This window comes from Poeciliopsis prolifica, unplaced genomic scaffold, assembly GCF_027474105.1.
Source record: "Poeciliopsis prolifica strain line A6 unplaced genomic scaffold, Auburn_PproV2 SCAFFOLD116, whole genome shotgun sequence".
In the NCBI taxonomy this organism is placed as follows: Eukaryota; Metazoa; Chordata; class Actinopteri; order Cyprinodontiformes; family Poeciliidae; genus Poeciliopsis; species Poeciliopsis prolifica.
The window spans coordinates 806,271-821,211 of record NW_026562491.1 but is presented as its reverse complement, the minus strand read 5'-3'; the positions used below and the strand labels follow the sequence as shown (position 1 = coordinate 821,211).

Here is a 14,941-nt window from a genome sequence, read left to right as displayed (position 1 = left end):
GAAAAACAACCAGCTGACATAAGAACAACTGTTCTTTATTATTTTAAAAAACTGTTTAAAATTATAAAATAAAGCTGCTGTATTAAACTCTTTACAAGACGTTTTATTTCTAATCAAACTGAATAAAATCCTGCAGTGACTCTTATTTAACAACAGTAATGTAAGCTGACTTGATCTGACTTTATAACAGTGAAAATTAAAACAAGAGAAACATCTGGTTGAACAATTTCTATTGATGATGTAAATAATGAATAAATCCAGAACGACGGCAGGATGACGATGGAGAATGTCCTGATATGTGAGGAAAATTAACTGTTTTCATCTCATGAACATATAAACTTTTATCCAAGCATCATCAGGGTGGAGTCGCTCGTCCCGTCTGTATCAGCGCTGAATTTTCCTGCGTACCTGAACACATCTTCAGTAAAACCAGCCTCACTGAAGCCAACAGACCAGAGCTACGTTGCAGGAAAACTCTGAAGCTTCTTGCTGGTTTTGGCCTCTAAACTGAGACGCGCTCTCATAAGGAGTGAAATGTTGCACTAGGTCAGGAGATGACTTTAACCCCTGGTCGCAGGTTTTAGGCGGTGTTGAGGTGAAGAGCGAGGCTCCTGATCTGCTGTGAGTGACGTGACGCTCGGTGGAAGTTCTGCATCCTGTTGCAGCTTCATGTTGGAGACGTGAGGTTTTGCTTCTCCTGTCAGGGATTTGATGGGAAACGAGTCACAACATTCAGATGATTTCGTCACTTTGACGATGCAAACTCTGGTTCCTCAGTTTTGGTCTGTCAGAACGCTGGCTCAGGTTTCTCCTCTAGTTTTTTCTTTAAACTTGTTCCACTTTAAATCCACACAAATAAACCACAGAAAGTTTTTTCTCATCTTCTGATGCAAATTTGCATCCATCAACAAAAGCAGGAAAATAAAACTGTTCTTGAACAACAGCTGTGCAAACTGATCCCATCACATCTGTGAGCAACATGGAGTCGATCTCTGGTTCACCTTGACCTTTTCTTCCTTCTTGTTGCATCAGAAACTTAAAGTGAATAAAGACGTTTGAGTGAAACCAGGTTTCAGGTGGACTGAAGTCGTCTTCACTGTGAACTTCATCAACTTTCTGCTTCACAACAAAACCTTTCAAATCCAAACACACATCCAAGCAGCCGAGTCCAAATGATCCACGTTCAAATATTGTTTCTTTTCTCTGCAGGATCTGGTCAGGACGTCTGGATCTCAAGTGGATTTAATGCCACAGATCCAGAGGAAGTTTTACTGTTTGGCTCTGAATCTATAGAGCTGCTATCATGTCTGATTTTAGATCAACTTTTTTCACCTCAACAGAATAAAATGACATTTTGTCCCATTAACAAACTCTTTAAAGCTTTTTAATGAAATTTATGATTCATGTTTTTGCTCAATTCAACTTTTCTAACAAACTCAGAGTATTTTTCTCTCTTTTGTTCCTGCAGATCATCAAACAGATCAGATGAAAAATAAAACTGAAAATCTTCAACAATAGACGTCTGGAAAATATTTGAAATAGAAAATGTTCTGAGGTCAGAGGTCATCATTATGATCCAGAGTCTCTTTAGACTCAAACTGCTGCAGCTTCAACCTGTGAGGATCAGCAGGACACAGAGACGTTCTCTACTTTATAGAGATCATCAGTTCTTCCACCTGCAGAGAGAAGAAGGAAGGAGAGCAGATCAGTGAGTGTTTCCAGTAGCAGTCAGTGACGCAGCACATCCAGTAGATGGTTTCCAGTCAGACTGATCTCAGAGCTGTGACCAAGATGAACCTGATCAGTTGTTTCCTGTTGAACTGAGAGAACAAGCAGGTCTGAGATCAGATCTGCTGCTGTTTGATGAATGAGGACCACTGTCTCTAGACATGTTGGACGCTGGAGTCCAGCTGGACGTCCTGGAGACATGGACACAGCAACAACACAGCAAGCCGCTGCTCCTCTGATTGGCTGATTGCTGTGTCCAATCAGGAAGCCTGAACCATTCTCCTCCCACTGAGAAGCTGCAGCTTTACTGGGAACACTGGATCTTTGCTTTGATGCTGACTGGGTTTAGTTCAATATGCTGACAGCAGCTGGACTCACTGCAAACATTTACTTACTCTAAAGTCTCTACAATCCTTCAGCTGCTGAACATCTGATTCCTCCAGGTTGTTCAATCTCAGGTCCAGTTCTGTCAGACGGGTCGGGTTGGACTTCAGAGCTGAGGCCAAATAATCACAGCTGATCTTTGACAAACTGCAGTAAATCAACCTGAATAAAGAATAAAGATGTGAACCAACAGGATGCAGGTTAACCAGTCCAACAGAACCAGTTAAAGATTCTCATGAATATTAATGCCAACAAGCTGCTGCTCCAATAAAGACCTGCTGACTTCAGAACCAGAACCAGAACCAGAACCTGGTACTGGGTCATGATGTGTTGGAGGATTTTAGTCAGTAAAATCATTCCAGGTTCTGATCAAAGTGTTGAAGCATCAATCATTGATTATTGATTTGTTCCTGTCAGATTCCAGGAATTCCCTTTTCTAGACTGGATGACCTTTGACCTGCTTGACCTGAGGGGGATTTCTACACACTGGGGTCCGAATGCTGTCCTGTTCTGACCTCAGATCAGCAGGTCCAACTCAGTTACACAGAGAAACTAAATTAAACTCTGGATCCAGGAACAAACTCAGAAAATATTGATTAGATCAGAAGAAATGAACTTTGATTGATGATCAATTATATAGAATTATTCACAGAAATATCAATAATTATATCATTAAAATACCCAATGTCTCCAGTCTGCAGCCTTCAGTCTGTAGAAAACCACAGAGATTCTTCAGTACAGAATCTTCCAGGTTGGTGCTGAACAGGTCCAGTTCTGTCAGATGGGTCGGGTTGGACTTCAGAGCTGAGAACAGAGACGTCCAGCTGGTCTCTGAGAAACTGCAGTAATTCAATCTGAATAAAGAATAAAAGATGTGAACCAACAGGATGCAGTTAAAACTGAAATATGAACAAATCAATAATAAAATGTATAAATTAATTTCCCTGAATGTAAAAGAAACATGATGAAGTGATTCTAACATCTGATCCAGTCAAACTGGTTTAAAGAGTCCAAACCAGCAGAACCAGAACATTTGATCAACAAAGAAACTCAAAGTTTTCTATCAGTCTGGATGAGTTGAGCTATTTCTGCTGGTTCCTGATCATCAGACCCGACTTGGTAACTGGATCAGAACCAGTCAGGTTCTTCATTAATGGCCTTTGGGTTCCTATTAAAGCTGCTGAAAGCCAATGGAGGCCATTATTTCCTCAGGAGACGGTTCCTCTCTGACCCGGCCCAACAGAACCACAGCCTCAGGACAAAGCTGAGGAACCTGCTGCTGCTGCAAACCTCACTTTCATTCATTGCATCTAGATTTGCTTTTCTACAATCAGTGGTTTCTTAGACGTTCATTAATGAGGATTTGAACTCATCAGTGTTTGTGGCTCTGGAGGATCAACATTTCATTCTGATGTAAAGAATCAGAAATAAAGCATCTGAATCTTTACCAAACTGAAACATCTCCATCATTCATTCACAGCATTTCAATTATTTTACTCATTTTGTTCATCAAAAACATTTTAAAGAGAAAAACTGAAAAACAAAGTTCAATAATCTCAAAGTCTGAAATAAGAAAATAATTAATAAGGTCAAAAGTTTTAGAGATTTATTCTGATGATTAAACAGGTTGTTTTAAAATAATATATATTAACATTAAATTGATTAACTATTGATTAAAGAATCAATAAATGATTTTATTGCATAAATAGAGAAAACAAACCCCAGTTTCTTCACTTTACTGACTGAATTCTCCAGGATCTCAACCAGATGCTTCATATCAGATTCTCCAGCTTTTTCTATGTTGATCTGATTATTTCCAGTTCAGTCAGATCTGGGTTGGACTTCAGAGCCGAGGCCAAAACTTCACATTCAGCCTTTTGGAGCGAACAGCCACCAAGTCTGTGATTAGAGAAGAAATAAATTCAGTTCTAATGAAATCAATCTGGATCATAACAGACTAAAATATGATAACAGTGATGTCATCATCTGATCATCATCTGATCATCATCTGATCAATATCTGATCATCATCTGATCAATATCTACTGAGTTTGACCCCACAGAGAATCTGTGCAGTTCCTGGTTCTGGTCCAGGTTCTGGTTCTGGTCCAGGTTCTGGTTCTGATCCAGGATCTGGTTCTGGTTCTGGTCCAGGTTCTGGTCCAGGTTCTGGTTCTGGTCCAGGTTCTGGTTCTGGTCCAGGTTCTGGTTCTGGTTCTGGTTCTGGTCCAGGCTTCATGTCCTCAGACCTTCAGCTGCAGTCAGATGTTGAAGATCTTCTATCATCAGTGAAGGAAAGTTCAGTTTCTCTGCAGCAGCTGATGAAGAGGTGACTGAGCTGAATGAAGGAAACGACTGGAGATGATGGAGAGGAGGAGGAACTGCTCACAGCTCTGACTTGGACTAGACCGTTTAGGTCTTCCACCAAGCAGGAAGTGAGTTATAAATGAAGTGAGCAGAACAGAAGTCCAGCTGCTGTGGACCTCTGGCATCTCTGGGTTTGTTGAGCCAATATCTGCTGCATCATCATGAATAATAGTAATATATTGTATAGAAACATGTTCCCAGCAGCAGGTTATTAAATGCTGCCACAGAGGAAACTGGGAGCAGAACAAACACATGATGCTCCAGTTCTGTTCCGTTCATCTGCTGGATTTGATGCTTTAACAAAGTAGAAAGTGGACAGTCGTCAACCTGCTGCAGCTAAAAGCTTCACGTTGTTCTGGTCGTTCCTGCAGAGCAGCAGCAGAACCGGTCCTGCTGCTCCTTCGGTCTGAAACCGTCTGGACTGGGTCAGAACCGGGTCCAGGTGACCCAGGATCTGCAGATGATCCTCATTAATATGTCTGCACACATTGAGATGAGACAGACTGATAAACTCTCAGTCCATCAGTTGATCTACTATAGTGATGATATGGATCATGGTGGACAGAACCAGAACCAGAGTGTTGGGTCCATTTTTCATGATGAAGCAGTGAAATTTCTCCAGTAACTAGAAAGATGTTGGGATCCATTTTCTGCTGCATGGATCATAGAGAATCTCCTGATTCAATGTGTTGACAGTAAGTAATGATTATTAGGAACATTTTGGACTCAAAGTATCAGATATTGATATGAAACTGGAACTTTCACTAAAATCATTTTCTGGTCTCCAGCAAAATTAAAACGTCTCAGACAGCAGAGGCGGAGACAGAGGGGTGGCAGGGATTGCATTTGCCACCCCCAACAGAGGCCTTGCCACCCTACTGCCACCCCACTGGAAATGGTCATTTAAAATATACTTATGAGATCGGCAAAGACCCGGGCCGGACCCGGGACGGACCAGCGCCAGACCAGGACCGGACCCGGGCCAGACCAGGACCGGACCCGGGCCAGACCCGAGCCAGACCAGCGCAAGACCAGGGACAGACCCGGGCCAGGAAAGGGCCGGATCCAGGCCGGACCAGCGCCGGACCAGCGCCGGACCAGGGCCGGACCAGGGCCGGACCAGGGCCAGCCCAGGGCCAGATCCGGGCCGGACAAGCGCAAGACCAGGGATAGACCCTGGCCAGGAAAGGGCCGGACTCGGGCCGGACTCGGGCCGAACCTGGGCCGGATCCGGGCCGGACCAGGGCCGGGCCAGATTTCCTGGCCTCGGCAAAACCAGGGCCAGGAAAGGGCCGGATCCGGGCCGGACCCGGGCCAGACCAGCGCAAGACCAGGGACAGACCCGGGCCAGGAAAGGGCCGGATCCGGGCCAGACCAGGGCCTGGAAAGGGCTGGATCCGGGCCGGACCAGGGCCGGACCAGCGCGGACCAGCGCCAGACCAGGACCGGACCCGGGCCAGACCAGGTCCGGACCGGGCCAGACCAGGGCCAGATCCGGCCGGACCAGCGCAAGACCAGGGATAGACCCGGGGCAGGAAAGGGCCGGACTCGGGCCGAACCTGGGCCGGATCCGGGCCGGACCAGGGCCGGGCCACGGCAAAACCAGGGCCGGAAAGGGCCGGATCCGGGCCGGACCCGGGCCAGACCAGCGCAAGACCAGGGCCAGACCAGGGCCGGACCCGGGCCCAGACCAGGGCCGGACCAGGGCCAGGCCAGGGCCAGATCCGGGCCGGACCAGCGCAAGACCAGGGATAGACCCGGGCCAGGAAAGGGCCGGGACTCGGGCCGAACCTGGGCGGGATCCGGGCCGGACCAGGGCCGGGCCACGGCAAAAACCAAGGCCAGGAAAGGGCCGGATCCGGGCCGGACCTGAGTCAGACCAGCGCAAGACCAGGGACAGACCCGGGCCAGGAAAGGGCCGGATCCGGGCCAGACCAGGGCCTGGAAAGGCCGGATCTGGGCCGGACCCGGGCCGGACCAGCGCCGGAACCAGCGCCAGACCAGGACCGGACCCGGGCCAGACCAGGGCCGGACCAGGGCCAGCCCAGGCCAGATCCGGGCCGGACCAGCGCAAGACCAGGGATAGACCAGGCCAGGAAAGGGCCGGACTCGGGCCGAACCTGGGCCGGATCCGGGCCGGACCAGGGCCGGGCCACGGCAAACCAGGGCCAGGAAAGGGCCGGCGGATCCTGGCCGGATCCTGGCCGGACCCGAGCCAGACCAGCGCAAGACCAGGGACAGACCCGGGCCAGGAAAGGGCCGTATCCGGCCAGACCAGGGCCGGATCTGGGCCAGACCAGGGCCTGGAAAGGGCCGGACCCTTTTGGGTCATGAACCAAAGAAACCCTGTGGAGAATCAACAATAATTATAGTTTATTAATGACACTAAATTTAACAGATTTCAGGAAAAACGACTCAAAGATGATTTGAACCAGAACAAACAGAGGATTTTTCTCCCTGGATTTTATGGGACGAAGCAAAAACTTTAATTATCTGGTTCTCTAACGAGAAAGAGAGAAATGTTTAAAAGATTAGAAAACTAAAATCTCTACAAATACAACGTATGGAAAATAATAATAATAACAAATCAGAGAAACAAGGAGAAACTGTTTCTATGAAACCAGATGGAGGAAAAGGATAAATTTATTCAACTCAACTATTATGGAAATAGATCAAAGCAAAGAAACTGATAGCAAACTAATAGATTTATCAATAAATAAAATCCAACAGATAAAGACACCGATCTCTCTAAAACACATGAGAATCTGTTGAATGATCCTCCACTCAGTTTCTGCTCTCAGCCTCATGCAGTTTTTGCTGCTGCTCTGGATTCACATCGATAGGAACAGATCAAAATCATCCACTAACAACTAATCACTGATCAATAAAGTCATTAAAGACTGAAAGGGAATCAGACGGCAGGTGAGGAGGCGACCCGGCAGAGCGGCTGCTGAAGGATTGATTTGATCAGAACTTTGTGGAGGGGAAACGCGCCATCTTGGATCAGAGCAGAGATGTCAGTGATTCCTAAACCTGGTAAGATGAAACTGGATGTGGTTCATAAACCAACATCAGTTTGAAACATTGATTACAGGATCACTGCAGCAACACTGGATAAATATTATAATCCCAGGAATTACAGACACAGATCAGATTTAATCTGGTTTTATCATCAACATTCAAACCCATGACAACGTGGGCTCCTGACCTCACAGGTCAAAGGTTAAACAGAATCAATAAAGTCATTTAGATGCTGAAAAGGCTTTTGATTCAATGTGTTGGAAATATCTTTATTGAGCTCTGGACAGATTTGGCTTTAATAATCAGATTATAGGTTGTTTCAGTCTGTATGAATCACATTCTGCCAGGATTAAGATTAATGTGGATTATCAGATTCAGGAAAGGGTCTGTGGCCGAGGCTGAACCCTCATCGCCACGTTGCTGCTTTTATTGATCCATCAGAGAACAACAACATTATGGGAGGAACTATTAAGGAACAAGACCAGACGATGAGCTGCTAACGCTAACTGCTAACGCTAACTGCTAACGCTAACTGACCAGAGTTAGCCGACCTGATAGCACAGGATGCTACGTCAACGATGGATTATAGTCAGAATGGTTGATTTCTGGTCCATAATCAATGATCAATCAGCAAACAATCATCCAATTCTAGTCAGAACCAAAGTTGAAAATGTGTCAACGAATCATTTGAGGTTGAAATTAATGAATCAAACGCCGATAACTGATCAATATCTGTTATCGGCAGATATTGATCGAGTCAATATCTGATCTATATTAAATCAATAAATGCTTTCCCAACTCCCTCTTCAGTACTTTGGTTCTTGGTTTGGTGAAACTGAACTGGATCTTTATCAGCATTTGGACATTTTTAATGAATTTAATCAACTTATTTTTCAGTGTTTGTGGTTAATGGAGGATTGAACCAGTTATTGATGAACTTTAACCCCTGTATATATGTCAATAATTGTTCCAACTGCAGTTCAAATCACCTTTTGCTCTATTTTTCTGTCTCTGGTGTTAAATCAATCCTGATTTGATCTTTAGGTTTTCTGATAAACACTTTATTTTAAAAAATTGACTCATTTTTACCACGAGCTGCAGCATCATAAGTGCTGCAGCATAGTGCAGCATTTATGATGCTGCACTATGCTGCAGCACTTATGATGCTACAGCATAGTGCAGCATCATAAATGCTGCAGCTTGATAGCTAAATGTAACTGTATGTGTCGACTAGCATAAGATAAATATTCATGAATATTCCTCATTAACTTAGCAGTGAGTGTACATCAATCAATCAGATTGACTGATTGATTGATTGATTGATTGATTGATTGATTGATTGATGATTGATTGATTGATTGATTGATTGAGTGTACATGGGGAACCGAACACTTTGTGTTTGTTTCTCAGACCTGTAACCAGTTCCCTACTTAATATTTCTGCTTGTTACAAAAACGTCTCTCTTGCTCTGCAGAACCTGGTTTCTTTAGCAGAATGCTCTCAGAGTCAAGATAAGCAACCAGCAGCTTCTGCATGCTGAGTTTTTAAATTAAACACCACAAAGGAGCAGCAGACACGAACAGACAGTCAGTTTGACACAAACTTATTTTAATCTCATCAGAGAACATGTGAAATTTCCTCCCAGAATGTTTTAATGTTTTCCTGGGCGAATAACATGCAACACTGATGATGATGATGATGATGATGATCAGAACATTCACATTAGACTGGAAGGAAATAATTAAGGAAATTCATCCAGTGGAGAGACTGACTGTCATGAAGACTTTCTGCTGATCAATAAAAATATTGGAAGAGAAGAAACCTGAACCTGGACCAACAGGAGGATCAATGTAATCATCTAGTTTTATTGTGAAAGTTCTCACTTTGGCTTTTATTGTTTTATTATTTAATTGTCTTTGTTCAACAAGATACTTTGCAGCTTTTGTTAGTGGAGGTTTGAATGTTCAAAGTATTTATATTTCTGAAACGGTAAAAACAACAAAATATAAAGTTTATGAAAAATAATCCAGAGGATGAAGGAAGTAGATAAAGAGCAAAAACATCCAGAATCAACTTGAAGACAGAAGAAGAAACAGGGAGGACAATAGAGCTGAATCAGCATCACACAATGAAAACATCTGGACTCACCGAGCCTTTCTGCAGTTCCTCACAGCTGGAAACAGTCTCTGTCGTCCCCATTCTGATGTGTTGTACTTCTCCAGGTCCAACTCATCCAGAACCTTCTCTGACATCTGCAGCATGAAGGCCAGAGCTGAACAGTCAGACACTGAGAGCTCCTTCCCTGAATCCAGCAGCCGTTGGATCTCCTGATAAAATGAGACGTCGTTCATCTCCACCAGACAGTAGAAGATGTTGATGCTTCTGGCAGGAGAGATATCATCAGAGTTCATCTTCTTCAGGTTGGTGATGATTCTCTGGATGGTTTCTGGACTGGTCTCTGTCTGACCCAGCAGATCTTCTAAGTCTCTCTGGTTGGACTCCACAGTGAGACCATGAAGGAAGCGGACAAACAGGTCCAGGTGGCCATTTTCACTGCGGAGGGATTTCTCCATGACTTTCTTCATGAACTCATCTAGAGATGTTTCTCTGTATTCGTCTCCCAGGAACGTCTTGATCTCCTCTGACTTCCTGCTGGTGAAGCAGTGGAGCATGTAGACTGCAGCCAGAAACTCCTGGATGCTCAGATGAACAAAGGAGTAGACGGAGACGTCGCGTGTCCCTCTCTCTCTTTTAAACATCTCAGTGAAAACTCCTGAGAACAACGCAGCATCTTGGATGTTGATGCCGCACTGTGTGAGCTCTTTGTCATAGAAGATCAGGTTTCCCTTCAGCAGCTGATCAAAATACCAGTTTTCCTAGAGACTCAATCAGCTTCCTGTTCTCTGGACTCCAGATAGATTTGCTCTTTTTTCCTCCATCATATTTTTCCTCCTTGATTTTGAGTTGAACCAGCAGGAACTTTATGAACATCTCAGTCAGAGTCTTGGGTAGTTTCTCTCTCTCTCTGGTCTTCATCACATCCTCCAGAACTTTAGCAGTGATCCAGCAGAAGACGGGGATGTGACACATGATGTGGAGACTTTTGGATTTCTGGATGTGGGAGATGATCCTGCTGGCCTTCTCTTCATCATCTCTGAATCTCTTCCTGAAGTATTCCTCCTTCTGGGGTCAGTGAACCCTCTGACCTCTGTCACCATGTCAACACACTGAGCAGGGATCTGATTGGCTGCTGCAGGTCGTGTGGTTATCCAGAGGAGAGCAGAGGGAAGCAGTTCCTTCCTGATGAGGTTTGTCAGCAGAACATCCACTGAGCTGGACTCTGTAACATCAGTCAGGATCAGATTGTTGGTGAAATCCAGATTAAATCGACTTTCATCCAGACCATCAAAGATGAACAGAACTGGAACGATTCAAAGTTTCTGATTCCTTTGGTTTTAGTGAAACGTTCATGAATCAGTTCTAATAAGCTGAACTTTTTCTCTCTCAGTAATTCAGTTCTTTGAAGGTGAATGGAAATATGAACTCAATGTTCTGGTTGGTTTTGCCTTCAGCCCAGTCCAGAGTGAACTTCTGTGTAACAGTGTTTTCCCAATGCCAGCCACGCCCATGGTCATCACTGTTCTGATTGGTTGATCTCCTCCAGGTGGGACTTTAAAGATGTCTTCTCTTCTGACTGTTTCTTGTTTCCTGGATGCTGTTTCAATCTGTCTGACCTCATGTTCCTGGTTGACCTCTCTAGTTGACCCCTCTGTGATGTAGAGCTCAGTGTAGATCTGGTTCAGATCGGTTTTATTTCCATGTTCAGCGAAGCCTTCAGAGAGACTCTGGAACATCATCTTCAGAGATGCTTTAAGGTCAGGCTGATACAGACCAACAATATCTGGAAAAACAGACAAAGACAGGAGACACTTCAGTTAATCACAATGAAACAATTACATTTGATTTTCTCTGAGGAGGTTTGAATGGAAACTTTAATGAAGAAATAATTTAATTTTTATAGATAACCAATAATATTTTCTCATGTAAACAAGAAAAACATTCCAACTTTAGTCTTTGAGGGATAAATTTTGAGATTTAATTTGTAATTCTGTGAAAACTCAGGCTTGATCTCACTGAGGCGACAGATAAATGAAAAAAGTAAATAAATAAATAAAAAGCTCAAACCTGATAAAATCTGCTAGGTAACAAAAACTGTAAATATATTTCTTACTGCACAGAGATGATTAAAATTAGTTTTGCTCATTTAAATTTTTTCATGTTTTTCTCTAATTGAGGTTTCAGACATGTTTAACGCAGAGTGACCTTTGAGTTTTATCAAACTGTTTTATTTGAAATTGTAATCCTGATCAAAATAAATCTAGTGGGAAAAAAGCATTAAGATCAAAGTTTTACAAATGTCTTATTGTACCTAAAGCAGAAGAGATTCTCAGCAGCTCAAACCATCGTCTGATGATCCATGTAAATGTTTAGGCCTTGAATTTATTAATCATCTGTCCTGAAACAAAGCTGAGACCACTGACTAACTTTCTATGATTGTATATACACAGTACACATGTCTTTTGGGAAGATTTACATCAAAATATATTCCATGTTCCAGATTTTAGTTTGTCGCTCTGAAGAACAGAAAACAATAAAGACGAGAGAAACGATGCAGCTGCTGTTTGCACAAAAGACCAAAATAAATAATATTAGCTTGCTGTTGTGTGAATTTGCACTTAAAATACATAAAGTTCAGGCGTGGCTAATGGTTTACATCTTTTACTGCATAGAATACCAAAATGTATTTATATTTCTAGTGAGCCTTTATTATTATGTTTAGATCCAGCAATGAATTTCTGCAAGAAAATATTAAATATTTGGCTTCATTTGAGTCATCAGAACCAGACCTGGAGGTTCTCCATTGCTGCAAACATCAGAGGAGAATTGGCCTCTGATGATTTATTTATCTCTGCAGTATAGAAATATACTTGAGTACATTTATTTTAAAATGTACTGAAAATGTTTGATGATTTAAAAAATGTACAGAAGCATTTATTTTATCTCCACTGGGTTCACAAGTTGTGCTGAAGTTTTTTGTTGATCATCATTCAGTGTCAGAAAAATATAATCCATATTTACCCATCAATTTTTAAAATGTAACAAGTCATAACGACATATTCAGTTGCATTTGAGTTTCATTCAGTTTAATATTCAACAGACTGAACTGAGAATCCATTATGTCTTTAAACATCAAGCACATTAATATATTTAACTTTTCCTCTGTAGCAACAAATTTTGAAACCAGGAAATATTAGAAGAGATCATATTTATTTATTTATCATTTATAGTTTAATCAAAGACAATAGAGGCTGTAAAAGCAGCTTTAATGAACTTTGTGTCTCACCTGGACCAAAGGAGGCAGAGGACAAACCCAGCTGGTTGGACAGAGTTGGATCCATGTGATGAAGATGTTTGATCATCAACCTGCAGGCTCTCTGTCCTTTCTTTCTCACAGCATCTATGGTGTCGCGGCCTTGTCTGCTCTGGTTCGGTTCATCTGCAGTATACCCTCATCCTCCAAATCACCAAACACCTCATCTGATAGAAGCTCATCAAGGAGCCGTTTCAGGATTTCCTCAGAAACTCTCTTCACAAACTCAGAGCGAACCTTTAAAAGTTTTTCCTCTGCAGGCAGAAACAGAAACAGGATTAATTTACATCTGAGAGACAAACCTGATGAAGATCAACTCTTCCTGTTGCTCCATCCAGAGATTCTCCTCAGAGTCTGTTGATCAGCTCCTCAGGTCTGAACCTGCTGTTGTGTTTCTGCCTCATATCTGAGAGACGACCACTGATTCTGTCTACATGAGAACAAATGAAGCTTCTGTTCATCATTTGTTTCCTCACTGCAGGAAGAACAATAAAACAAACACCTTCTAAATATAGAGCTGAACTATTTCAGGAAAACAGGAAACTCTGATGTTATTGGTGAAAATATCGACTGATTAACATTTTCATCACTTTTCTCTCTATTACTTTCAACAAGTTTTTAATCTCCATCTTTAAGCTTCAGCATCTCTATCACCAAATGTTGGGATAAAAGAAACAGCAAGTCTTTGATAATAAATTAGTAATAAATGATGTGATTATTAGATAAATTAATTAGTGTACATAGTAAATATTCCTGAAGATGTTCTTCACTTTGGTTCCTTTTAGTTCTGTTTCCATCTGAGTCCAGATTTATCTTCAGGTTCACAGAAACTCAGTTTCCAGCAGATCTTCACTGAACAGGAAGCATGAAGACAATAAATACTCTGAGGCTGAGGTTCATCACATGGCAGCAACACGGGCTGTGATTGGTCCTTTTGTTCCTTCATGAAGGTTCATTTCTGCTTCTGATCACTTACCAAAATCCACTTCCTGCTGGACTTCCTGCTGCTGCGCCATCTTTATCTGGAAAACATGAAGGATTTATTATGTTTCAGACTTTGTCTCATAAATAATTTACTGTGGTATAAATGATAAACTACATGGAAAAATACCAGATTAGAGATGAAAATACTCATTTAAATCACACAATAACACACCACTGAAAAACACCATTTCTTTAATTCTTAAAACTAAAATTTGTCTTTTTGAAAACTGACTTGATTCTTCCCTAACATCTGAAATCAACACTATTGAACCAAATGTTTGTATTTAAGGATGGAAAGCGACTGTGAGTCATTCTAGGATCAGATTTCCTTCAGACTGAAATGAAAACATCTTTAAATCCTGTTTGTTTGCCATTGAACAGTAATGTGTTGCTGCCATCACCAGCTGGTTAAATGTCCTCCAGAAATGCGTCTGGCCTCCTGCTCAGGCGTTTAGTTTTCAGGTGACCAGTTGTCCTCACCGTCTCTGCCGTCTTCCTCTGAGTGATGATGAGAAGCAGCAGAAATAAAGACACAGAGGGATGAGAGGGACGAATCTGGACTGACAGAGTTTCATCCTGTTGAAACAAACCAAGTTCTGACTGGTTCTGCTGAAGCTGCTGACTGGGACCAAACTGGAGAACTTAGTGGAATTAAAACCTCTACAACCCTAAAGGCGACCCAATCAAAACGACTCACTGTAGATATTTGAAACTTGCTACACAAAGCCTTCAACAGGAAATAAACTATTGGAGGGGGGTCAAAGGTCATTTTTGACATGTCACATGATGAATTTAGTCCAAGGAATTTAGATGTATTGGCTTCTTACAGCAGGTATTGTTGTTGCGCAACCTCTGCCCCCCTCCTTCACTCTGTCCTCTCTCAGTCACTACTTCCTCTTCAGAGAGGGAGATGTGCTACCAGCTCTCTGTCTAACAGGTGAATTGAGTTTCCTAAATCTGTCCAGAACTGAAGTAAACTCTGTTTTAGCTGCATCCAGAAAGGATTCGCCTGGTTACTGACGCCTCC

At 42.7% G+C, this 14,941-nt stretch overlaps 1 pseudogene; it reads right to left on the bottom strand.

Annotated features, from left to right (window-relative positions):
* Positions 1-1,008: 1,008 nt before the first annotated feature.
* On the bottom strand, positions 1,009-13,946 carry LOC129354740 (NLR family CARD domain-containing protein 3-like; annotated as a pseudogene).
* Between the last annotated feature and the right edge of the window lie 995 nt (positions 13,947-14,941).